This window comes from Callithrix jacchus, chromosome 15, assembly GCF_049354715.1.
Source record: "Callithrix jacchus isolate 240 chromosome 15, calJac240_pri, whole genome shotgun sequence".
Lineage (NCBI taxonomy): Eukaryota > Metazoa > Chordata > Mammalia > Primates > Cebidae > Callithrix > Callithrix jacchus.
The window spans coordinates 39,817,814-39,844,411 of NC_133516.1; the positions used below are offsets into that span (position 1 = coordinate 39,817,814).

A 26,598-nucleotide genomic window follows, 5' to 3' on the forward strand; every position below is an offset into this window, starting at 1 on the left:
GATCCAGGTGTCACATTATACTTCCTGCAGGCATGCACCTCTTACCTAATTGTCTCCCCTTTTCCCAGGACATTCATGCGGAGTCACACCCAAGGTTGGGGGACATGAGGTCCTCTCCCAGACACCTAACACCCTGTTTCTTTTTTTTTTTTTTTGGAGACAGAGTCATGCACTGTCACCCAGGCTAGGTGCAGTGGTGCCATCACAGCTTACTGCAGCCGTGACCTCCTCGGCTCAAGCGATCTTCCCACCTCAGCCCCTCCCCAGTAGCCAGAATTCCAGGCACACACACCAAAACACTTGGCTAATTTTGAATGTTTTTGCAGAGATTGGGTTTTGCTGTGTTGCCCAGGCTGGTCTCGAACTCCTGGGCTCAAGCGATCTGCCTGCCTCAGCCTCCCAAAGTGTGGGGATTACAGGCATGATCCACTGTGCTTGGCCACACTGGCCTCTTACTGAGCCATATTGGTGTTCTAGATTGCTTCTTACTCTCCCACAGATCATCACTGCTCCAGGGGCAGACGCTGTGTCTCTTGTTCACCTCTGTGGCTCTGAGCTTGGCCCTTAATAGGAATTTAATAAATAACTTGTTAAATAAACAGTCTCCAGCATAATAGGTTGAGTATTAAGTCTGGTACATTGACTTATCTGCAATGTGTTTGTCTTCGGAACATGCAAAACAGTGGTTCTTTGCTGCCTTTAGTGAAGTGGGAGTTACAGGTAGTAGACAGCTGGCTCTGGGGTCCCAGTAGAACACTTCGCTTTTGGACTGTGATGCTGAACTTAAAGAACAAAGCACTTCATGTTCGTTCTCTGGATATCTGTAAGTTGCTGCAACAAGGGGCTAGAGAACAAGACCTTTTCCAGCTTGCCAGGTGAAACTCAGAAAATGAATTTAATAGGAAATGACTGAAAGTCGTGTTCGCTTCGGCAGCACATATACTAAAATTGGAACGATACAGAGAAGATTAGCATGGCCCCTGCGCAAGGATGACACACAAATTCGTGACGCGTTCCATATTTTTTAAAATAAAAATATAAAGTTAAAATTAAAAAAAGAATAAAAAAAGGAAATTACTGAAAGTCACAATCATAGTAAGTTTCATTAGTTATAGTGAATATAGAGAGAACATGTCTTAAGTACCAGGTATTGTGATAAACGCTTCTTACTAATAGCCATATGAAATATGCAATTCTGAGAAGTAGTTATTGTTATAATTCCTGTTATGCAGATGAGAAAACTGAGGCATGCCTAGATTGGCCAGTGAGTGTGTAGTTTTACTCAGATCCTTGTCTGAGATGTTAATCCTCCTGTCTTACTGCTTTTCCAAGGAAAGCCATCAGCTCAGCATGCCTTTGAAATTTACTTCTTTTTGAAACAATGTTTCGTTTTGTCACCCAGGCTGCCATCTCTGGCTCACTACAACCTCCAGCTCCTGGATTCAAGCAATTTTCCTGCCTCAGCCTTCCTAGTAGCTGGGACTACAGGCGCGTGCCACTATGTCCAGCTAATTTATATATATATATATATATATATTTGAGACCAAGTCTCGCTCTGTCACCCAGGCTGGAGTACAGTGGCATGATCTTGGCTCACTGCAACCTCTGCCTCCCAGGTTCAAGCGATTCTCCCACCTCAGCCTCCCTAGTAGCTGGGATTACAGGTGCATGCCACCATGCCCAGCTCATTTTTGCATTTTTAGTAGAGACAAGGTTTCACCATGTTGGCCAGGATGGTCTTGGATCTCCTGACCCCGCGATCTACCTGCCTCAGCCTCCCAAAGTGCTGGGATAACAGGCGTGAGCCACCGCACTTGGCCCTAATTTTTGTATTTTTATGGAGACAGGGTTTTGCCACGATGGCCAGGCTTGTCTTGAATTCCTGACTTCAAGTGATCTGTGTGCCTCGGCCTTCCAAAGTGCTGGGATTACGGGAATGAGCCACCCTGCCTGGCCTGAAATTATTCACTTCCATTAAGTTTTTTTTGACTATTAAAAAGTTACATGTGTAGTTCTTACTCTTTGCAAAAAATTGCAAGAACACAGAAAAATGCAAAGAAAAAACATCACCTGTGAAGAATTTTAGTGAATTTTTTTCTACTTTTAGGGAATTTTGCTTACAGCTGTCTTAATCAGAACAGGGAAGAAGGAGATTCCTTTCTCAGGAAAAAAAGCAACTGCAGACTAGAGATGCTTTCTGAAATCATTTTGGTCATCCCGATGGTTATAACGAGATTCTTCCTCAGTTGAGTTATTGCTGAGCTTTGGCCAGCCTTAAAAGGAAAGGTCTTATTTGAGTCTAATAGTGGTTAGCAAGTCTCCCTTGGTCTAGAAATATGTTTGGTCAACCATGGAGTGGAGGTGTTCAGCCACTTTCTGTCTCTGTCTCTCTCTCTCTCTTTTTGATACAGAGTTTCACCCTTGTTGCCCAGGCTGGAGTGCAATGGCATGATGTCAGCTCACCGCAACCTCCGCCTCCTGGGTTCAAGCGATTTTCCTGCCTCACCCTCCTGAGTAGCTGGGAATACAGGCATGCACCACCATGGCTGGCTAATTTTGTATTTTTAGTAGAGACAGGGTTTTGCCATGTTGGCCAGGCTAGTCTTGAACTCCTGACCTCAGGTGATCCACCCGCCTTGGCCTCCCAAAGTGCTGGGATTACAGGCATGAGCCACCACGCCCAGACCCACTTTCTGTCTCTTAAAAGTTTTTAGGGCCCACTTTTATTGGGACTGCCAGGGTCTCTTAATAATAGTTATTATACTTGGTAACTATTGTGACCTTGTCTCTTGGGCAGCGCAGCATAGAAACTTGCTCAGCTCCATTAGCTGTTTAAACATGTTTCAGATGTGAGCCTGACACAATGTAGCTGGACAGCTTGCTTCACCCTTAACTGCCTGGGAACTTTGAGAAGTCTGAAAATTAGCCCTAAGGTCTTCATGGTATTGCTTTTTGGAGGCACCCCTTTCCCAGTAGCCTGCAGGACATGAGGCCCATGGAGCCATCCTGTCTCAGCCAAGAGGCAAAGGAGATGGAATGGAAACCACTTCTGGATACATATCCAGCCACTTCCGGAGTGCTCAAGAGCATTGGTTAGATAGACCCTGCTGCTTTCTAGCTGGAAGACTAGGGGAAAGTTGTTTGACCTCTCTGAGTTTGTGTCCCAGGCTATAGCAGTGCCCACTTCCTGGTGTTGTTGAAGATAAAATGATGTAATCCTGATAAATCACTTGGCCCCATCCTTGGAGGTGGTGGTGGGGGCTGGCGTAAGTGCCTCATGAGTGGTGGTCATCATACTCCCCCACCTCCTTTCTCTCTTCTTTCTCCTTTCCCATCTTTCACACTCCTAATTCCTGGACCTGGGGGTGGTCTCTCCAGACTGGAGGACGAAGCGACCTAATTATCTAGGAAGGTGGTTGGGAATACTCTCAGAAATTGGTCAAGATGTCTCCTTCTACCTAAAAGACTCTTTTTAGAAGAAGCAGCAACCTGGGTTTTTGGATAACTGTTGAGTAGGAACCATCACGAGCGGCATTTTTTCATTTCTGGTCTTCTGGCCAAGCCTCCTCCTCTTTTTTTTTTTAAGGACGCTCCATTGCCCTCCCTCACCCTTTCTTTTGTCTCCTGTAATGTTCTTCGCTTCCATTTCTTTCTTTTTTTGAGACTGGATCTCATTCTGTGGCACAAGCTGGATTGCAGTGGCACAATCACAGCTCATTGCAGCCTTGACCCCCAGGGCTCAGGTGATCCTCCCATCTCAGCCTACCATCTCAGCCTCCCGAGTACCTGGGACCATGGGCGCACACAACCACACCCAGCTAACTTTCGTATTTTATGTAGAGACAGGGTTTTGCCATGTCTCCCAGTCTGGTCTCGAACTCTGAGATTACAGGCGTTGAGCCTCCACACCTGGTCTTCCCTCCCATTTTTTTCTTTCCTGGTTTTACCTTTCCTAGAGCACCCTCTTGGAAAGACACTCTCCCAGCAGCAGCAGTAACCTCCTGGTCCTGTGTTTGCTCCTGGTCCTGAGTCTTGGCTTTGCTCCTTTATAGCTAGCTGGCTGACCCTAGGGACCTGCTTCCCCACAGGAGCTTGTTGTCCATGGGCCGAATGTGGTCCTAAAGTGCTCTGTCTTACAGGGGCCAGGCATTGTGGCTCATGCCTGTAATCCCAGCACCTTAGGAGATGGAGGCAGGCAGATCACTTGAGGCCAGGAGTTTGAGACTGGCCTGGCCAACATGGCAAAATGCTGTTTCTACTGAAAATACAAAAATTAGCCAGGCTTGGTAGTGGGTGCCTGTAATTCCAGCTGCTCGGAAGGCTGAGGCAGGAGAATTGCTTGAACCTAGGAAGCGGAGGTTGCAGTGAGCTGAGATCATGCTACTGCACTCCAGCCTGGGCAACAGAGCGAGACCGTCTCAAACAAACAAAAATACTCTGCCTTACAGAGTTCTTAGGTATAAAAGACAATGTGCATCTAAACCTCTTGGCGCTGTGCCTGGCTCATAGTAAGTGCTTGGTAAACATCAGCTGCTGCTATTGTGGTGGTAGCGTCAGCATTGTTGCTGTGAGACCCTGCACTTCCGACTTAGCTTTGGAAAAATCAGTCTTCACATGAATGCTATGGGCTACTGCTTCTTTTTTCAGGGCTTTGTGGAGGAGGGTGGAGCTGGAGGGACATGTGGGGGTCTGTCAGGGTTACACCCCCCACCATGGGGCTGACTGCCTTGTGTGCTTCCAACCTGGAGTCAATGGCGGCTGTGCCAGCAGCTCCCATCCCCCGGGAGTCTGGCTCGTCCCTGCCTTGGCCCTGGACACTACTTTCCCTCCTAGCTATTTGGCATCTGGGGTCATGGTGGGGCTGCCTGCCATCTGTCAAAATTTTTGCTGCCCTGGGTGTGGCGTTAAACCCCCACACTGACCAACCTGGTGTCATGGAGCTGGTGACAATATTTTTACAGTGGTTAGTGCTTGGAAGCTGGACTTCTGGGTTATGCCCTATACAAACAGCATCGAAGTTACTGGGCTGGGGTGACAGAGGAGGCTGCCAATAGGGAATTCTGTGGCTCCTGGGATGGGAATAAAAATGGGAGGTTGGGGGCCAGTGTTTTCAGTTCTTTTGAGGAGTTGGCGAGTCTTTGCCCTGATGGGTAGAAAGAATCTGTCTGTGTTGCATGAACGGTGTACTTCTCCCAGTTGCTTCTTGGACACCAGCTGCGTGCTGTTCATAATTGGGCCAAATTCCTAATACTGCAGCACTACCAAATGTCAGTTTTAGGCCATCTCTGGTGTAGCCGGGGAATGCCCAACACCTTTCCCGAAGGTAGAATTTGTGGGTTTTACTTCACTGAGTGACTAATGCAGATCTTTTGTTTTAATGTGGGAAGAAATTCGTCAGCCTGGGTACTTTTTTCATGTGAAGGGGCAAAAATGTAAAAGCACTGAACAATGGCTTAGTAGTTTCTCCAGCTACTAAAGGTGACCATTATCAATCCAATTAGCTGGTGTTAACCCACTCGCATTCTGGAGACCCGTTTCTGGTTCTGGGACATGCTGGATTTCGCAAGATTGCAGGTCCCAGGCAGATGTCTGGACTCAGATTCTGGCTCTTTTTTTTTTTTTCAGAGTCTCCCTCCATGGCCCCAGCTGGAGTGCAGTTGTGTGATCTTGGCTCACTGCAACCTCCGCCTCCCAGGTTCAAGGGATTCTCCTGCCTCAACCTCCCATGTAGCTGGGATTACAGGCGTGCACCATGACACCTAGCTAACTCTTTTTTTGTTTTGTTTTGACGTGGAGTCCCACTGTCACCTAGGCTGAAGTGCAGTGGCATGATCTTGGCTCACTGCAACTTCCTCCTCCTGGGTTCAAGTGATTCTCCTGCCTCAGCCTCCTGAGTAGCTGGGATTACAGGCATGTGCCACCACACTTAGCTAATATTTGTGTTTTTAGTAGAGACAGGGTTTCACCATGTTGGCCAGGTTGGTCTCAAACCTCTGACCTCAGGTGATCCACCTGTCTCAGCCTCCCAAAGTGTTAGGATTACAGCATGAGCCACCGTGCCCGGTCCCAGCTAACTTTTGTATTTTTGGTATCAACGGGGTTTCACCATGTTGGCCAGGTTGGTTTTGAACTCCTGGCCTCAATTGCTCGCCCACCTCGGCCTCCCAAAGTGCTGAGATTACAGGCCTGAGCCACCGTGTCTGGCCCAGACCCGGGCTCTTACTCCTGGGTCTAACTCTTCCATCACTGGGGCCCTCTGTTTGAACCTTTTCCCCTGTCTATAAAATGGGAGAACTAGACTAGGTCTGTGTTCCCCAAGCTTCAATCTTTCATAGAGGAACCACCTTTACTGTTTTGCCATATCCCATGGCTGTCTCTATTGCATTTTTCACTTAATATTATTTTCTCCTGCAGTTGACTCACTTGTAAAACAAATGTATTTGAAAAGGAGACTTTGTGTCACTGTAATAATGGAAAAACGGTGTCACTAGGTAAATGGAAGGTAACCATAAATAAACCCCAAACAGTTATTAAATTCCAGCCAGCACCGTTGCCTGTTCACAGCATGAGGCATACTCTCTTTTGGTTAAAAAGGGAAATTAGCAAGAGATGGAGAGGTGTTTAAGGTAACGTAGCACCACGTTGAGCCTTTTCCTTGATCTGCTCAGAAAGATTGAGGAAGAACTGGAAAGAGAATAACGTCTTTCTGTGATGCAAAGCGCCTGACTGTGACCAAGAGCCCAGAGTAGTAATGTATAGATGCTTTGTTCAGATACTCCTACAGCCATTACCAAGTGCCAGTGTGTAGAGGGGCTAGGAGTGTAGAGGGGATTAGGACTTGGTCACTGACCTCCCGTTGCTTGTGGTCTAGTAGTGGGGAGGTGATCATAGGAGAATACTGAATATAAATGAAGATCCGAGCAGGCTACAGGGGTTTAATAGAAAAATCACAGGCCTAAGTTCTGTCATGTGTATGGGGGTCTACAAATAAGAGTTGTTCAGAATTTTTTTTATTTATTTAAATTTTTCATGAAATGTACAAAAAAATCTATTTCAGTCTAGAATGACTCTAGAGAAGCTCTAAGTATATTAAAGATGTATTGGCTGGGTGTAGTGGCGCATGCCTATAATCCCAGCACTTCGGGAGGCTGAGGCAGGAGGATCACTTGAGGCTAGGAGTTTGAGACCAGCCTGGGTGACATGGGAGATCTTGTTGCCCAGGCTGGAGAGCAATGGCATGATCTCGACTGCAACCTCCCCCTCCCGGGTTCAAGCAATTCTCCTGCCTCAGCCTCCCAAGCAGCTGGGATTATAGGCATATTGCTACCACACCCAGCTAATTTTGTATTTTTTTAGTAGAGATGGGATTTCACCATGTTGGTCAGGCTGGTCTTGAATTCCTGACCTCAGGTGATCCACCCACCTTAGCCTCCCAAAGTGCTGGGATTACAGGCATGAGCCACCGCACCCTGCCAAAAAATTTTAATAAACTAGCTGGGTATGGTGGTGTGTGCCTGTAATCCTAGCTACTTGGGAGGCTGGGGCAGGAGGATCCCTTGAACCCAGGAATTCCAAGCTGCAGTGAACTGTAATCAGGCCACTGCACTGAAGCCTGAGTGACAGAGTGAGGCCTTGTCTCTTAAAATAAATTTGTGTCATTATTTGTTTTTTTATGGTGTTATGACAGTGATTCATCTTAACCCTTTATGTGGTAGTAACTAACTTTTTCTTTCCCTAAAAGCTAATTTGAGTTTTAGGTTCTCTTGGAGTCCATGACAACTAGAAGTAGATAAGATGAAACAAAATGGCCTGAAATACTCTTTGCAACACTCATACTTACCCCCTCAGATGAGCATGTCCTATACTCTCTACAAAGCAAGCTATACATCAGAACTGAACCTCTGAAAAGCCTCATACTGTTAATCTCTCGGAATGAATGGTGTTCTTTGGGATAATGGGATATGAGGTTCAGTCCGATTTTTCTGTTCTTTTCGTAGTTTAGGGCATCCCTTTCCTCTGTTGGGTTTCTGGGAGAAGGGAAGTTGTGATTAAGAATCAGAATTTGGTCCTAGCCCTGCCCCCTCCGCCTCCAGAACCTGCTCCTTCACCTCCAGGGCGGCCTGGCCTCCGCGGGGCGCCCAGCCCTGCACCGACGTCGCCCGGCCTGTGCGCAGAGCTCTACCTTCTGGGAGAAGAAGGAGGTTTAAACAGGAGCCCAAGCGAACCGGTCTGGCGGCCGCTGGATGTGAAATGCCATTGTCACCGGATACCCAGAGCTGGGGTCAACGTCCTAGAGGATCCAAGATGGCTGATCGCTAACATCTCAGGATTGCAGCTCTCAGTGAAAGCGCAGAGAAGGAGAGGACGCCACACTTGCAGACAAATTTTTGTCGCTCACGGACCAGAAGATTCCCAGTGAAGGAGCCCCACAGGTTGCCAGCCCGACTCCTGTGGCCGGTGAAGCGGTTTTGCCAGCACCTCGGTGTGGCAGCTCTTGGTGAAGAATAAACGGGACCGGTTCCCCTTCTGACCGACATTTGGAGCTCCGGGAAGGCAGAGTCACCTATTACAGACTCAAGAAGGAAGCCAGACTGGAGAATCCCGGGCAGAAAAGCACCATCAGTCTTAACGCCACTGTTTTGGCCGGCGCAGTGGGTTGATCAGATTTCGGCCCTGGGAATTAACAACTTGGATGTCCACTCAGAGACCTAATTTGAAAGTTGGTAATTACAAAGATGACAGCTGGATAAATTTACAATGATGGGAAGAAACCAGCGTAAAAAGGCTGAGAATACTCAGAATCAGAATGCCTCTCCCTTTAAAAAGGATCACAGTTCCTCATCAACAAGGGAACAAGGCTTGATGGAGAACGAGTGCATTCCATTAACAGAATCAGGCTTCAGAAGGTGGATAACAAACTTCTGTGAGTTAAAAGAACATGTTGTAGCCCAATGTAAAGAAACTAAGAACTTTGAAAAAAGGTTTGACGAAATCCTAATGAGAATAGACAATTTAGAGAGGAATATAAGTGAATTAATGGAACTGAAGAACACAATATGGGAACTCTGAGAAGTATGCACAGGTTTAAACACTCGAATTGATCGAGCAGAAGAAAGGATATCAGAGGTCAAAGTCCAACTTAATGAAATAAAAGGAGAAGACACGAATAGAGAAAAAAGGATAAAAAGGAATGAGCAAAGTCGCCAAGAAATATGGGACTATGTGAAAAGACCTAATTTACGTTTGATAGGTGTACCTGAATGCGACAGAGAGAATGAATCCAAGCTGGAAAATACTCTTCAGGATATTATTCAGGAAAACTTTCCCAACCTAGCAAAGCAAGACAATATTCAACCCCAGGTAATACAGAGAACACCACAAAGATATTCCTCAAGAAGAGCAACCCCAAGGCACATAATCGTTAGATTCACCAGGATTGAAACGAAGGAGAAAATACGAAGGGCAGCCAAAAAGAAAGGTCAGGTCAATTACAAAGGGAAGCCTATCAGACTTAGAGCAGATCTCTCAGCAGAAACTCTACAAGCCAGAAGAGAGTGGGGGCCAATATTCAACATCATTAAAGAGCAGAACTTTCAGCCCAGAATTTCATATCCAGCCAAACTAAGCTTCACAACTGAAGGAAAAATAAAATCTTTTATGAACAAGCAAGTACTCAGAGATTTTATTACCACCAGGCCTGCTTTGCAAGAGCTTCTGAAAGAAGCATTACACATAGAAAGAAACAACCAGTATTAGCCTTTCTAAAAATATACCAAAAAGTAAGGCGCATCAACATAAAGAAGAATTTACATCAAAGAGTGGATAAAACAGCCAGTTAACATCAAATGGCAGTAATCCTAAATTTAAATTGACTAAATCCCCCAATCAAAAGATACAGCCAAAACCGAACGGTAATGCTACATCCAGACCCATTTCACATCCAAAGATACACAAAGACTCAATACAAAGGGATGGAGAAAGATTTACCCACCAAATGGAGAGCAAAAATAAATAAATAAATAAAAAGCAGGAGTTACAATTCTCACATCTGATAAAATAGATTTTAAAGCAACAAAGATATAGTGGTAAAAGGATCAATGCAACAATAAGAGCTAACAATTCTAACACCCAGATACATAAGACCTATAAAGAGACTTAGACTCAACGAGACAGAAAATTAATAGGGATATCCAGGACTTGAACTCAGATCCGGAACAAGTAAACTTAATAAATATTTATAGAGCTCTCCACTTTAAATATACAAAATATACATTCTTGTCAATACCACATCACACCTACTCTAGGTTTAAATGAAATATTGATCGGCCATTATTAACACCCATTTTTAGAATAAAGCAACATTTCCGTTCAAAAATAATAATAATAATTTGGGAGTCAGGCAGCCCTGGGATTGAATCTGGAATTGACTGAGTGACAGGCTTTTTCTGAGGCCTCAGTCCTCACTGCTCTCATCTATAAACTGGGAATAATCATAGTTTCTACCTGAAAGAGTGGGTGTGAAGATTTAAGAAGCTAAATTGTATAGTGCTTGACACATGGGAAGAAGTCAAGACGTGCTAATGGATAATCCTATACTTCCGTAATGGAAAGGGACAGGTTTATATTACTCTAGGCTGGCAGTGAGCAAGGCAAAGGGGATATCAGGTTTGGGGCTTGGTTAGAACATGCTGATGGCACTAGGACCCTCAGAAGAGATAAAGAGTTTGAGAAATATGGCACAATGAGCCCTGAGACATTGTGTATGGGATGAATAAGATAGCAAGACTAGCCTTTGAGGAGGGAGGTGGGACAGTTCCTTTCAGCTGCAAGGAACTGAAAACTGCTCCCAGCTACTCGGGAGGCTGAGGTGGGAGGATAGTTTGAGCCTGGGTGTGGAGGTTGTGGTGAGCTGTGATTGCCCCACTGCCCCCCATCCTGGGCAACAAGAGTGAGACTCTATCTCAAAAACAACCACAACAAAATCTCGTGGACTCCATAAATATAGATACCTACTCTGTATCCACAAAAGTTAGAAAGAGCAAATTGCAGAGATATTCATATGCTATGATACTATTTAAAGTTTTACATATGTCATCAAAATACAGATAAGCTTTAGGGGAATGATCATTACCAAACTTTTGGATAATGGTTTCTAGGGGTGGGCAGAGAGGGAGACACATTCATGAAGAGGTGCGAAGAGGCTTTCAGCTCTTTGTAGTGTTTTATTTCTTCAGTCCCATGGTGGTTATATGATTCTCCACGCCCCCACGCTTGTTTTGTGTGTTTGTCTGGAATGTTTCTCTTACAACAAGTGTGTGTGCTTTTTTTTTTTTTTTTAAGACAGAGTCTTGCCTGTTGTCCAGGCTGGAGTGCAGTGACCTGATCTTGGCTCACTGCAGCCTACACATCCCAGGCTCAAGTGATCCTCCCACCTCAGCCTCCCCAGTAGCTGGGACTATAGCACGTGCCACCAAGCCTGGATAATTTTTCTATTTTTAGGGGGTTTGCCATGTTGCCCAGGCTGGTCTCTAACCCCTGGGTCCAAGCCATCCTCCCACCTTGGCCTCCCAAAGTGCTGGGACTATAGGTGTGAGCCACTGTACCCCCCCCAATAAAGTGCCATTTTATTTTATTTTACATATATTTTTTGAGACAGAGTCTCCTCTGTCAACAGGTGCCAGGCTGGAGTGCAGTGGTGTGATCTCAGCTCACTGCAACCTCTGCCTCCCGGGTTCAAGTAATTCTCCTGCTTCAGCTTCCCGAGTAGCTGGGACTGCAGGTGAACGCCACCACGCCTAGCTAATTTTTGTATTTTTAGTAGAAACGGGGTTTCACCATGTTGGCCAGGATGGTCTTGATCTCTTGACCTCATGATCCGCCCGCCTGGGCCTCCCAAAGTGCTGGATTACAGGCTTGAGCCACCAAGCCCAGCTAAGTGTCATTTTAATGCTGATATACTGCATTACTAAGCTTGACCAGGAGAAGAAAAAAAAAATACTTTGTGTTTATTATTTTGTTTGTTTATTTGAGACAGGGTCTTGCTCCTTCTCTCAGGCTAGAGTGCAGCAGCGTGAACATGGCTCACTGCAGCCTCCACTTCCCAGGGTCAAGCCATCTTCCCTCTTCAGCCTCCCAAGTAGCTGGGACTGCAAAGTGTGTGCCACCACACCTGGCTAGTTTTTTTTTTTTCTTTGTAATTTTGGTAGAGACAGGGTTGCCCAGGCTGGTCTTGAATTCCTGAGCTCAATCAATCCTCTCCTCAGCCTCCCAAAGTAGTGGGATTACAAGTGTGAGCCACTATGCCTGGCCTGTTTGTTTAAAGACAAGTTTAGGCCCAGCTTATAAGAAAGAAAACAGACCATCCTTTAGGGTGTCAGGATGATATTTTGACAAAAGACATTTGTGCTTAGCAGGATTTCTCTCCCCCCACCGTCACCCCAAGTGTTGAAATGCCTGAGCTAATTATCTTAGAATGTAAGGCCTCTTCTGCTGCTTGTGAACATGGCAGACTTGGGATTCTCAGACTGAGAGCTTCAGAAGCTTGCCTCTGGGAGCATCCAGTCAATAGCTTTTTGTCTGAGCAGAAGGAGATATTGCTCAAGGTACTATCTCAAGGGACTGCTGAATTAGTTGCATTGTCTCTAAAAGTAGGTAAAAGCCTAGAGTAGGGCCAGGTTCAACAGTGGAATGAGTGTGAAGAGAGAGTTGTATTCTAAGAACACCTTTGTACTGTGGTCAAATGCAAGCAGGTCCATTTTGTGGCTTGGTGGTCCCCATCTAGTGGGCTGTGGTCTGGTAGCCCAGGCACCTGAATATATGAACTCAGATGGGTTTAATGTTTTAAAAACTGCTTTATTGCCTGGGTATGGTAGCTCATGCCTGTAATCTCAACATTTTGGGAAGCCAAGACCGGAGGATCTCTTGAGCCTGGGAGTTCAGGACCAGCCTGGGCAACATTGAGAGATCCTCATCTCTACCAAAAATAATAATAATAAAAAAATAGCTGGGCATGGTGACGTGCACCTGTGGTCCCAGCTAGTCAGGAGGCTGAGGTGGGAGGACTGCTTGAGCCTGGGAAGTCAAGGCTGTAGTGAGCCGAGATGGCACCACTGTACTCCAGCCTGCACAATAGAGCGAGATGTTGTTTCCTCCTCCACCCCCACCAAAAAAACCCCAAAATATTGAGGTATAATTGCCATACAATAAAGAACACGTTTTAGTAAGTTTATACACACACTCCTATGTACACATGTATACTCACACATCAGGAAACCATCACTATAATCAAGACAGCAACCCTGTCTCTCTAGCCTCAAAGTTCCCTTGTGCCGCTTTGTAATTTTTGCCTTTGATCTCTCCATGCCTTCCACCTCCATCCTCAAGTGAACACCAATCTGCTTTCTGTCATTGTAAGTCAGTTTTTGACTTTTAGACTTTTACATAAATGGAATCATATAGTATGCAGTCTTTTTTTTTTTTTTTTTTTTTTTTTTTGAGACACAGTCTCACTGTTACCCAGGCTAGAGTGCAGTGGTGCAATCTCAGCTCACTGCAACCTCCAACTCATGGCAACCTCCACCTCCCGGATTCAAGTGATTCTCCTGTGCTTTTTTTTTTTTTCCACTCTTGTCGCCCAGGCTGGAGTGCAATGGTGTGATCTTGGATTACTGTAACCTCCGCCTGCAGGGTTCAAGTGATTCTCATGCCTCAGCCTCCTGAGTAGCTGGGATTACAGGTACCTGCCACCATGCCTGGCTAATTTTTGTATTTTTAATACAGATGGGGTTTTACCACATTGGCCAGGCTGGTCTCAAACTCCTGACCTCAGGTGATCTGCCCACCTCCACCTCACAGGCATGAGCCACCATACCCAGTCTAAAGACACTATTTTAAAAGCTGGTTGGTGAAAGCAGCTAGGCTTTAGTCACTTTTTATTTATCCATCCTCCACCACAAAGATTTTTATTCTTACTGTCAACAGGTTCCGTAACTAACTTACTCATAAGAAAAGGTCCCTGCAGTGCTATCACTTGGCTAACTAACTAATGGAGTGGTGGATGCATATTGACAACAAAGCACAATCTTGCTGAGGTGAATGAGCAGGTGAGCTAATCCTGCTACAGGCCAGAGACTGCTCAGTTGGTGCCAAGTATCTCACTTCACTCTAACACTCCTCCATTTTACAAATGAGGAAACCGAGGCACTGAGAGGTTTAGTAACTTGTGGCACAGCCAGGAAGCAGTAGAGAAAGACTTTGAATGTAAATGTATCCATTAGGATGTGTATGGTTCCAAGCCATAGGAAACCTACCTAATCCTGGTTGATTGAAAAAGGGAGCTCATTGGCTCTAGTAACTGAAAAATCAAGGGGGGTAGTAGACAGGCAGTCGGACCTGGAAGTCTCCAGGGCATCAGAGAGCCATGAGTCTGCTTCTCTGATTCAGTTGTCTCTGCACAGACAGGCAGTCCCAGTGTAGCAGTCCCAGACCCCCAGCCACAACCCAGACCTCCCAGGGGAAGAAGGCAGGCCCTGATCTAAGCAGTCCCAGGAAAGCCCTGAGGTTCACTGTGATTGGACCAGCCTGTGTCACCTGCTCACATCTCAGCCAACCACTGGCAAGGCTGTTTGACTCTTGGGAATGGCTTAACCTAGATTAATCACATGTTCTCCCCAAAGTTGGGGACATGGCAGAGGATGGTGGAGTGGACCTCAAGGAGGCGTTTCACATGGCTTCCTGTGACACTAGGCTGCCTTTATTCTTTTTTTTTTTTTTTTTTTTTTTTGAGACGGAGTTTCTCTCTCGTTACCCAGGCTGGAGTGCAATGGCACGATCTCGGCTCACCGCAACCTCCGCCTCCTGGGTTCAAGCAATTCTCCTGCCTCAGCCTCCTGAGTAGCTGGGATTACAGGTGCGCGCCACCATGCCCAGCTAATTTTTGTATTTTTAGTAGAGACAGGGTTTCATCTTGTTGACCAGGATGGTCTCGATCTCTTGACCTCGTGATCTACCCGTCTCGGCCTCCCAAAGTGCTGGGATTATAGGCGTGAGCCACCGCGCCCGGCCTATTCTTTAGAAACCCCTTTCATTTGATGAAACCCTGGTGTCACAGGCTGTGTGACTGAGGGTAATCACCTTGTTCACATCTGTGAAGTGAAATTACCTCTTCACCTCACAGGCAGATCAAATAGGAAAACAAAAACAAGACCAAACCCAAAATACATGTAAATTGTAGAGTGCTTGAGGTTTCTTTTAAGCTGTCTATATAATTAAAAGCTGTTACTTAGACTTGGATATGGAATAAAATCTGCCTTCAAATTTAAGTGGTGTAATTTCTATGCCTCTTAAAATATCAGGAAACTTCATTTGTGAGCCTCAGTCTGTAGACTTGAGGGATTTCCATCTGAAGAGGGGGCAGAATGGTGGCTTAGTGATAGCCACAGGTATCCCCACACCCAACTTTCTTAGGAGGAAGAGTTCAAAGAATGGATATGTGAGAAATAGGGGGTTTGATTGCCTTCCAGGGTCAGTGTTGAAGGAGAGGAAAATGTAGCTCAACCACAGTGACTCTCCCCAATTAAAAACTAAAAAAAGATCCGTGGTTATAGGGCTTGGACTTCTGACAAGTCAGCAACCTCAGTCATTGTGAGTGTGATTCCAGATTGGAAGGTTCTGCGAGGAGGAAAGTGGAAGCTTTGAGAATTCCTAGTTGGACGGAGTGCCTCTTGATTACGGCCCCAGCTAAAGGAGACCACTCTTTGCTAGATGGATCAGTTGGCCACGGGTGAAGTTTGGCCCAGTACAATATTCTCGGCCTGGGGCGGCAACATGGGAAAGATTTTTATTGGGATTAATTTTCTACAGAGATGCACTTTCAAAGGAGACCATCCTTTTCTCACTGGTGAGCTCACCCGGGCTCATTCCACGAAGCTTAATTGTTTTGGATCTGTACGTTTAAACTCCTTAATTAATTGACTCAAGACTTAGGACAGATTTGCTTCTCTTTATAATGAATCCATGGCTGTGAATGCTTATGCTTCTGACTCAGATGAAAGAGGACCCTGGAACACAGAATGAGAAGGACGTGGACTTCAGGATACCTGGTTCTTTATTCTGACTGTGCTCTTCATCAGCTCTGGGACTTTGGGCCCCAGTTATGTAACCACCAAACAAGTCCACCGTGCCCGCTGCCTAGACAGAGCTGATTTATCAAGACAGAGGAATTGCAGTGGAGAAAGAGTAAGTCACACAGAGCCAGCTGTGTGGGAGACTAGAGTTTTATTATTACTGAAATCAGTCTCCCGAGCATTTGGGATTGGAGTTTTGAAAGATAATTTGGCAGGTAGGGGCTCAGGAAGTGGGGAGTGCTGATTGGTCAAGTTGGAGATGGAGTCATAGGGGGTCGAAGTGAGGTTTTCTTGTTGTCTTCTGTTCCTGGCTGGGATGGCAGAACTGGTTGAGCCAGATTACTACTCTGGGAGGTGTCAGCTGATCCATGGAGTGCAGGGTCTGCAAAATGTCTCAAGCACTGGACTTAGGTTTTACAATAGTGATGTTATCTCCAGAAGCAATTTGGGGAGATTCAGACTCTTTATAGCTTCTGACCCCTAAACCTTAATTTCTAATCTTGTAGCTAATTTGTTAGTCCTTCAAAGGCAGTCTGCTCCAAAGGCAAGAAAGGGGTCTTTTTGGGAAAGGGCTATTACCAGTTTTGTTTCAGAGTGAAACCATAAACTAAATTCATTCCCAAGGTCAGTTTGGCCTATGCCCTGGAATGAACAAGGACAGCTTAAAGGTTAGAAGCAAGATGGAGTCAGTTAGGTCTGATCTCTTTCACTCTCATAATTTCCTGCTATAATTTTTTACAAAGGCGGTTTCAATTTCTCATCTGTAAATGCTGAAGACTGAACCATCTGCTATACGTTGCTCTCTTCATGACATACGTTGCTGGTCAGTTGATAGGACATTCTTTCCCACTGGGCTCAGACTTGACATTGGAGTCTCCTTTTTTTTTTTGAGACAGAGTCTCGCTCTGCCACCCTGGCTGGAGTACAGCAGTGGCTCGATATCAGTTCACTGCAACCTCTGTCTCCAGAGTTCAAGTGATTCTCCTGCTTCAGCCTCCTGAGTAGCTGGGATTACTGGAATGTGCCGCCATACCCGGCAGATTTTTGTATTTTTAGTAGAGAGAGGGTTTTGCCATGTTGGCCAGGCTGGTCTGGAACTCCTGACCTCATGATCTGCCTGCCTCGGCCTCCCAAAGTGCTGGGATTACAAGTGTGAGCCACCACACCTGGCTGACATTAGAGTCATTTTAGCCTCCAAAGCAAGTTGTCCTCAGTGGGCATCTAGCATTGGCTTCAGCCTTTATGTCAGCCAGCTAAAGGTTCTCATTGTAATGAATGGGAAGGTTCTTTCTTCACCCTCGTGTCCCCTTGCCTCCCCTTGACCACTTGTTTTTTTCTTGTAGTTCAGGAACCAATTCAGATGATTTCCCTTGTGAAGCCCTCTCCAAATCCCCCAAGTAGAATTATTCATTCCTCCTACAGCACCTTGCACACAAATTAGAATCCTTGTAAAATGGCCATGATTGTGTTTATGACCCTGGCCCTCCACCAGACTAGCCTCTCTGCCCTCTGGCTTTTTTACATCACTGGCATGGTTTCTGCCTACTCCAGGTGCCAGTATTATTTTGTAAATTTTTTTTCTTTAAATCTACTCATCTTTATACTACTTTACTCATAAAAGGAAACTAGAGAACATGATCATAAATGAAAGCCAGAAAGAATAGGTAACTAGGCTTTGAAAAAATAACTTAGAGGAGATAGCATAAGAAAAAAAAATAAATAAATAAAATCAATGAAAATAACAGTATTACTAAATTTTTGAAAAGTTTGTGGAAGACTCTGAGTCTGAGGACTGTTTTTATTTATTTTTTTAATGAGACAGAGTTTCGATCTTGTTGCCCAGGCTGGAGTGCAGTGGTGCGATCTCGGCTCACTGCAACCTCTGCCTCCTGGGTTCAAATGATTCTCCTGCGGCAGCCTCCCATGTAGCTGGGATTCTAGGCACCCACCACCATGCCCAGCTAATTTTTGTATTTTTAGTAGAAATGGGGTTTCGCCATGTTGGCCAGGCTGGTCTCGAACTCCTGGCTTTAGGTGATCCACCCACTTCAGCCTCCCAAAGTGTGTGGATTACAGGCATGAGCCACCATGCTCAACCTCTTCTTATTGTTAAAAAGAGAGATTTGTGGGAAAGCTGCTGATGTCTTTTTGGCACCAAGTCAATACTGACTTAGTTCCAGTCAGAAACTGATGGTGAATTGGTGGATTTTTTTTTCCCCTGAGTTGGGGGTCTCGCTCTGTTGCCCAGATTGGAGTACAGCCACTGTAACCTTAAATTGCTGGACTCAAGCGATCCTCCCGTCCCAGCCTCCCAAGTAGCTGGGACTACAGGCATGCTCCACTATGCCCAGCTAATGAAAAAAACCTTTTATTTTATTTATTTATTTATTTATTTTAGAGATAGGGTCTTACTGTGTTACACAGGCTGGTCTCAAATTCCTGGCCTCAAGTGATCCTCCTGCCTCAGCTTCTCAAAGCTCTGGGATTACGGGAGTGAGCTACTATGCCTGGCCAGATTTTAAAATTCTGTCCATATACCTCCTTCGCTCTGGTAGTTACTACCTGCAGGCATCTGCTTTGTCTGCCCTGCCCCTTGTTAGGAAAGGCTGTGCTGACAGTCAGCTGGCACCCAGTGCATGGAAGAGGGAATTCTCTGCAGATGATGTTGAACAACATGGTACTGTAATCCCAACCTGTAGTGTTTTTACTTACTGTCAGAAATAACAGTTGGGCTGGGCGTGGTGGCTCATGTCTGTAATTACAGCACTCTGGAAGGCTGAGGTGGAAGGATTGCTTGAAGCTAGTTTTCTTTTTCTTTTTTTAAAGACAAAAGTCTCTCTCTGTCACCCTAGCTGGAGTGCAGTGGCACGATCATAGCTCACTGCATCCTTGATCTCCTGGGCTCAAGGAATGAACCATTATGCCAGGAGTTCAACAGCAGCCTGGACAGCATAGTGAGACACTGCCTCTATTAAAAAAAAAAAAAAAAGGGAAGTATTGTATAAGGATTATCGGAACTGTTGAATGGAAAATCAGACATTCGTGGGTTTGGTTTCTTAATTACTTCCTGTTGAATTGGAATTTGATAGGTTAAAAAAAAAGGATAGAAAAGTGATTCCACAGTCCGGGCGCAGTGGCTCACGCCTGTAATCCAAGCACTTTGGAGGCCAAGGTGGGCGGATCACCTGAGGTCGGGAGTTCAAGAAAAGTGATTCCACTCTTGAACAAATTCTTAATGGAAAATGGTGTCTTGATTCTCTGTTCACTACAACTTCTATCTAAGGGAAAGCCTAGTGATGCAGACATTTCATTTCATGGTGGGAAAACTGAGGTTCACAGCTGACCAGGGGCTAGCCTGAGGGGGGCAAACTAAGTCACCACCCTCCTTGCCTTGTTTTCCTAGCTAGTGCATTTTCTATCAGACTTTGCTCTACTGTAATTCAAATTGCTGAGTGACAAACAAGAACCACAATGACTAGAAGGAACAGAACTAGCTTTTTTGCACTCTGAAAATGGAAACTTATTGAGGGTTCTTTTCTTCCCAAAGAATGCAGAAGTGCCCTGCTTTGCGTTTGGAAGGACACCATTCACTTTATTGCCTCTTCTCATTGTGGCCCAGAATGTCACCATGCTTTAGTCATGGGTGGTGGGGAGGATAGCACAAGTGTATGCTCCCAGCAAGGAGGAATTTCTTGTGCAGACATGCGCAGAAGCAAGCCAGGGCAGGGTGCTGTGGCTCACTCACACCTGTAATCCCAGCACTTTGGGAGGCCGAGGTGGGCAGATCACCTGAGGTCAGGAGTTTGACATCAGCCTGGCCAACATGATGAGACCCCATCTCTACTAAAAATACAAAAATTAGCTGGGCCTGGTGGCAGGCACCTGTAATTGCAGCTACTTGGGAGGCTGAAGCAGGAGAATTGCGTGAACCCAGGAGGCGGAGGTTGCAGTGAGCTAAGAGTGCTCCATTGAACTCCAGCCCGGGCAACAAGAGTGAAACTCCATCTCAAATTAAAAAAAAAAAGAAGCAAGCCCGATCTTTGGGGTGCTGCGATGGCAAATCTCCCAGCGCTGACTTCTCAGGCTCTCTTGCGGGATTAGTGTTTGTTGAATAATAAGCAATGCACCCTGACCGAGGGAGCAAAAGCAAACAGGACAGTAACTGAAACTGCAGGGGAGTGTGAGTAAACAGTTGCCTTCTACCTTTATAGGACTGGCCTCTGTCCAGCAACATGATAGCTGTTTCCATCTTACTCTTACAGAACCATTGGCCCTCTCATTAAGGTGGGGAAGCTTTTGGTCCATGCCTGCAAGTCCTCATGGGAGTGGGTACCTGACAGGGTAGGGGGTAGGTCTGAAGACATGGCTTCTTTTTTTTGTTGTTGAGATAGAATCTCCCTCTTGTCGCCCAGTCTGGAGTGCAGTGGTGCAATCTCAGCCTCCTGTGTAGCTGGGACTATAGGCGCATACCACCATTTCTGGCTAAGTTTTGTATTTTTATTAGAGACTGGGTTTCACCATGTTGGCCAGGCTGGTCTTGAACTCCTGACCTCAGGTGATCAGGAGGCTGGCCTCAACCTCCCAAAGTGCTGGGATTACATGCATGAGCCACCGCACCCAGCCAACATGGTTTCTTTAAAAAATATACTCCCCTCTACATCCCATTCATATGTGGGAGTTGAACTGCATCCGAGGCTTTTTTCCTCTTCTTTTTCTCTAAATCTTTATTGTATTTTTTGGGGATCAAAATGGATACATGTTTGTTAAAGTTTGATCATTATAGAAACTTAATTAGACTATTACTTGAGTGCTAACCATAGTGAGTGAGTGCTTACTATGTACTAGGTGGCTTTTTATGCCTGTCACTTAATCCTGAAATGGGGTGTTAATCCCCATTTTGCAGCTGAGGAAACTGAGGCTGCATTTACAGTCACTCAGCTGGCAAGCAAGGAGCTGAGCCTGGAGCAGCAGTGGATCTGGGGAACTCCGCAGAACAGATTCCTGTGTGTTATCTCTGTGGACACAAGGATTTAACTTGATTCTCTTTGCTTTCAGTATCACTTTACGAAATTACAATGAGCTTGTAGTATTTATTTGCAGAAGAAAAGCCAGATTATTCTCATTTATAAGAGAAGCAGGCATGTGGGCAGGGATTTTCAGCGCTACACCAGCCAGTGTGTGCATTGTCTCAGCGTGCTGGGTTAGTCTGTGAGCCGCAGGGAATGAGGTCAGGGCCTCTGGGCTTTCAGATATCAGCAGACCTTCAAGTGGTGGGGGGATTGTGGCTAGACTCAGGGCTCCTTGCTCTTCCTGAGTGACCCTCCCCACAGACCACCACCACCACCACCAGCGGGGCTAGCCTATGAGCTGTACGTCAACCTTTTCATTCCTAACTTAATTTTTCAAAGAATAGGTAACTTACCCACCACGATTGCAGTCACTGGGCAGGGAACGAGAACACTCCTGCCTTGAATCTGTGCCTTGAGCCAGTAGCCTTGACCCTGGGTAAAGCAGTTATGTGAGTGGGTCATCTGGGTCATGTTGTTGCAATTGCTTCAAGCCTACCTTCCAAATCCTTCCTGGAACCCTGCTTTGCTTTTCTTTGTGGACTTCCCTTAGGAGGGAAGCTTCCCGAACAGCTTGTCTTGACTATAGCCAGCTGGGTGGTCCCAGCCACACAATTTAACTGTCAAACAACCCAGAAGGGTTCCTCATCCAGCTGTCTTGGCCCAACTGACCTCTTTGCTTTCTTTTTAGAAAGTTCTGAGATTCATTAGAGAGTTGAGAGATTTTTTTTTTTTTTTTTTTGGAGACGGACTCTTGCTCTGTCACTCAGGCTGGGATGCAGTGGTGAGATCTTGGCTCACTGAAACCTCTGCCTCCTGGGTTCAAGTGATTCTCCTCCCTCAGCCTTGTGAGTAGCTGGGATTATAGGTGCTGGCCACCATGCCCTGCTAATTTTTGTATTTTTAATAGAGACGAAGTTTTACATGTTGACCAGGCTAGTCTCAAACTCCTGACCTCGTGATCCACCTGCTCAGCCTCCCAAAGTGCTGGGATTACAGGTGTGAGCCACCACGTCCCAGCAGAGTCTAGAGAGTTTAGTATTCTTGAGGTTCTTTCTGTGGATGGTTTGGTGAACGATTTCGTTTCTGAAGTTTCTCAATTAGCCCCATTCTTCCCGAACTTTGCATTCTCCATGAAGCCACCTGTGTTTGGGTCTTCCGCAACCTAGGTTGAAGAAGTCCTCTAGAATCCTGAACAGTTAGTAATTCATGCTGGCCTGGTTTTTCAAATTGGCCTGGAAATGTGGCTCTCGTGGACTTGGCCTCCTACTTGATGCAGGACAAACCTTAGATTTTATTAGTTCTGTTTGATTAGAGGGTCTTAGTGGATTTTGTTGTTATTTTTCTACCTTTTGGGAGCTTTAGTCTCGATAGTTTTTTTTCTTCTTTTTAAGACAGGGTCTTACTCTGTCACCCAGGTTAGTGTGCAGTGGCATGATCAAAGCACACTGCAGCCTCCACCTCCCCGGGCTCAGGTGATCCTGCCACCTTAGTTTCTTGAGTAGCTGGGACTACAAAGGTATGCCACCATGCCTGGCTAATTTATTTCTACTTTTTTTTTTTTGAGACAGAGTCTTCCTCTGTTGCTCAGGCTGGAGCGCTGTGGCACGATCTCGGCTCACTGCAGCCTCTGCCACCTGGGTTCAGGTGATTCTCCTGCCTCAGCCTCCTGACTAGCTGGGACTACAGGTGTGCACCACCACACCTGGCTAATTTTTTGTATTTTTAGTAGAGACGGGGTTTCACCATGTTGGCCAGGATGGTCTCGATCTCCTGACCTTGTGATCCACCCGCCTTGGCCTCCCAAAGTGCTGGGATTACGGACATGAGCCACTACACTGGCCTATTTCTACTTTTTTAAGCCAGGGTCTTACGTATTTCTATTTTTTTTTTTAAGGCAGGGTCTCACTTTGTCACCTAGGCGAGAGTGTAGTGGCACAATCACAGCTCATAGCAGTCTCGACCTCCCAGACTCAAGGGATCCTCCCACCTCAACCTCCCAAGTAGCTGGGACTATAGGTACGAATCACCACACCCAGCTAATTTGCTTTTTCTTGTAGAGACAGGGTTTTGCCATGTTGCCCAGGCTGGTCTAGAACTTCTGGGCTCAAGTTGTATTCCTTCCTTTGCCTCCCAAAGTGCTGGGATTATAGCTATGAACCATTGCCTGGCCTAGTCACTATAGATTTATCCCCTCTTTCATCTCATGCTACAAAAGCAGTTCCCATATTTTTACCTTACTTGTGATTTTCTACTGGGAATATTTGTTTGTGATGTTAGCAGGGTGCTGAGAGGGAATTAATCCCAGGAGGCCCAAGATTGGGCCTTGTCATGCTGTTGACCACAATCATTTGACACCTGTAACTTACCTTCAATTCTTCTAATAGACTGGGGAAGAATTGGGCATTTTTTTGGATTTTTGTCTGCATTATTGGGTTGTTTTGAGAAAATAAACCTTAAATTCTAGCCATGTAGATGGATAAATCATTTTGGTAATTTGGCATTCCTTTTTTTTGAGACAGAGTCTCACTCTGTCTCCCAGGGGCATGATCTCTGCAAACTCTGCCTCCTAAGTTCAAGCAATTCTTCTGCCTCAGCTTCCTAAGTAGTTGGGGCTATAGGCACATGCCACCGTGCCCAGCTAATTTTTGTGTTTGTAGTAGAGACGGGGTTTCACCATGTTGGCCAGGATGATCATTTGGCATTCTTTTGAGTAAAAGTGAGAGAAACTCACCTGAGCTAGCTTAAGTGAAAAAAATTCTTTGTCAAGAGAGTTTTGTGAATTTCTTTTTAGTGGCGAGTCATGGAAACCCCTTTGAAACTGCTTAAAGACAAAAGAGGGAGCTACTGACATACATCCCAGAGCAGACTGCCCCCAAGCATTACTTGGTCTCAAACAGGTCTTCAGGGTTTGATCCCTCTCCTCATCTCTAGTCTGCTTCATTCATTTTGGCTCTATGTGGTGGCAGAAGGGCTTCTGGCATCGCTGGAACTTTAGGCCTCCCAGGTTCAAACCCAGCCAGAAAACAGGGTGAGAGTGCTGAGTGCAAAACTCTTTCCTATAGCTCCCACATAAGTCCAGGATTTGCTATTAGACTCTTGAATCGTGTGTCCAGCTCTGAGTCAATGGCTATGCTTAGGAGGCCCCTGTCTCATGCACCCACACCAGTACTGGGCGTCCGAAACAGCCAGCGATACCTACAATGAACCAGGGGTTCACAGACTTAAGTACAGTCTTGCAGTGGGGACTCTGGAAAACTTGGAACCCAAAATCAGAAAGTCGTAGTTTCTGTCTTCCTGGTGTCTGTTTTGTCCCCTTCCCTCTGTAGAGGAGTCCTGCTATCACTCCAGGCTTTTTATATTTCACTAGGTGTAGCCATAGGCAGAGACCTCAGGGAGAATCTAAGTCAGCTTGGATTGAGTCAGGTTCCACTCCAGTCCAGTCAGTTGTGAACTGAGAGGGGATGAGGCTGGTCCCTTGAAGACAAATCTGGGTGGGTGGAGTCTGTGCTTAAGGAGGTAGTGATATCAGCTGATGGCCCAGAGGGGACTGGTCAGTGCCTCTCATTGTCTGGCTGGGAAGCATTCTCTTAAGTCCAAGATGATGATAAATAGTATTAGGCCATGTGCAGCCAGCCGCTCATGCCTGTATTCCCATCACTCTGGGAGGCCAAGGTGGGAGGATCATGTGAGACCAGAAGTTCAAGGCTGGCATGGGCAACATAAAGAGACCCTGTCTTTTTGAAAAAAAAAAAAAAAAAAGGCCGGGCGCGGTGGCTCACGCCTGTAATCCCAGCACTTTGGGAAGCAGAGGCGGGCGGATCACCAGGTCAAGAGATTGAGACCATCCTGGCCATGGTGAAACCCTGTCTCTACTAAAAATACAAAAATTAGCTGGGCGTGGTGGCACGTGCCTGTGGTCCCAACTACTCAGGAGGCTGAGGCAGAAGAATCGCTTGAACCCAGGCGGAGGTTACAGTGAGCCGAGATTGCACCACTGCATTCCAGCCTGGCGACAGAGTAAGACTCCGTCTCAAAAAAAAAAAAAAAAGCCAGGCATGATGGTGCACACCATTAGTCCCAGCTATTCAGGAGACTGAGGTGGGAGGATCGCTTGAGCCTGGCGAGTCGAGGCTGCAGTGAGCTGTGATCACACCACTGCACTCCAGCCTGGGTAACAGTGTGAGACTGTGTCTCAAAAAAAAAAAAAAAAAAAAAAAGTTCAAATAAATAAATAATATCAAGGGCCTCTCTCCCAAGCTAGGAAAATATCAGATGAGGTTCGAGCCCAGCTATGTGGATGGCTACTTCCTGCCTGGAAGTGATGCCCAGATCAGCACCTTGGGAGCCCTGTGAGCTTGCCTCTGCTCCAGTGTGGGCCCTTCCTTCCTGCAGAGGAGACAGCACTGTCTGAGAGGCATGAATGAGAATTTCCTCCTTCTAGGCCCAAGTCAGCATGACTCGGGGATGGCTTTGACTGGAAAAACTGAATCAAAGAATGCTCTACAGCCAAGGATTTCCCCAAATGCTAATCAGTGCTGATTACTTCCAGCGTATTGCCTTTGGCTCTGCAGTTTTGTCCATTGTGGCTGCAGCGTCTGGCTTCTGCTGCCCAGAATGCCCAGAACATGAAAAGAAATGAGTTTGTAGGGATGAGCCTGGGTGAAGGGATGTGCCCCTTCACCATCCTGACCTCTACTAGGGTATAAAAAACCCTGATTACTAAATCCACAGGTCATGGGCTTGCTCTGCCTCCAGCATTAACACTTGCGGGTGGAGTTGGGGAATCATGATTATTACTTGCCTAAATGGAATCCTAAAAGATTGGTGGGACAGCTTCATAAAAATCCTCATCATGATCAGTTTGAAAATGCCTTTTCTTTCCCTCACATCTTTGTTTTTTGAACTGAGTTTCAATGCTGAGTATGAGTTTGAGAGCCCCAAGATCATCCAAAGCAAGCTCGTCCAACTCGCAGACTGTGGGCCGCAGGCGACCCAGGGCAGCTTTGAATCCGGCCCAACACAAATTTGTAAACTTTCTTAAAACATTATGAGATCCTTTTGCAATTTTTTTTTTTAAAGCTCATCAGCTATCGTTAGTGTATTTTATGTGCAGCCCAAGACAATTCTTCTTCCAGTGTGGCCCAGAAAAGCCAAAAGATAGGACACCCCGATTTAAAGGAAGTAATTCAATTTTGTGAACCTGAAACTTGATCTTGGATGAACCAAATGAAAGTTTATGATTCTCTTAAGTTCATGAAAGTTCAATAACTGTGCTGTTTAAAATAGAGGTAAAAGTTTTGAGTTGGGCCAGGAGTGGTAGCTCACGCCTATAATCCCAGCACTTTGGGAGGCTGAGGTGGGTGAATCACTTGAGGTCAGGAGTTCAAGACCAGCTTGGCCAACAT

The 26,598-nt window shown here is 45.9% G+C and overlaps 1 protein-coding gene and 1 non-coding gene across 10 annotated transcripts in view; both read left to right on the top strand.

The window, feature by feature from the left end:
• Positions 1–26,598, top strand: part of FLNB (filamin B) — a 170,475-nt gene that overhangs the window by 13,373 nt on the left and 130,504 nt on the right. The window lies entirely within an intron of this gene.
• On the top strand, positions 919–1,025 carry LOC118148098 (U6 spliceosomal RNA). The gene has a single exon (XR_004734893.1). It is a non-coding gene; the product is annotated as a U6 spliceosomal RNA (small nuclear RNA).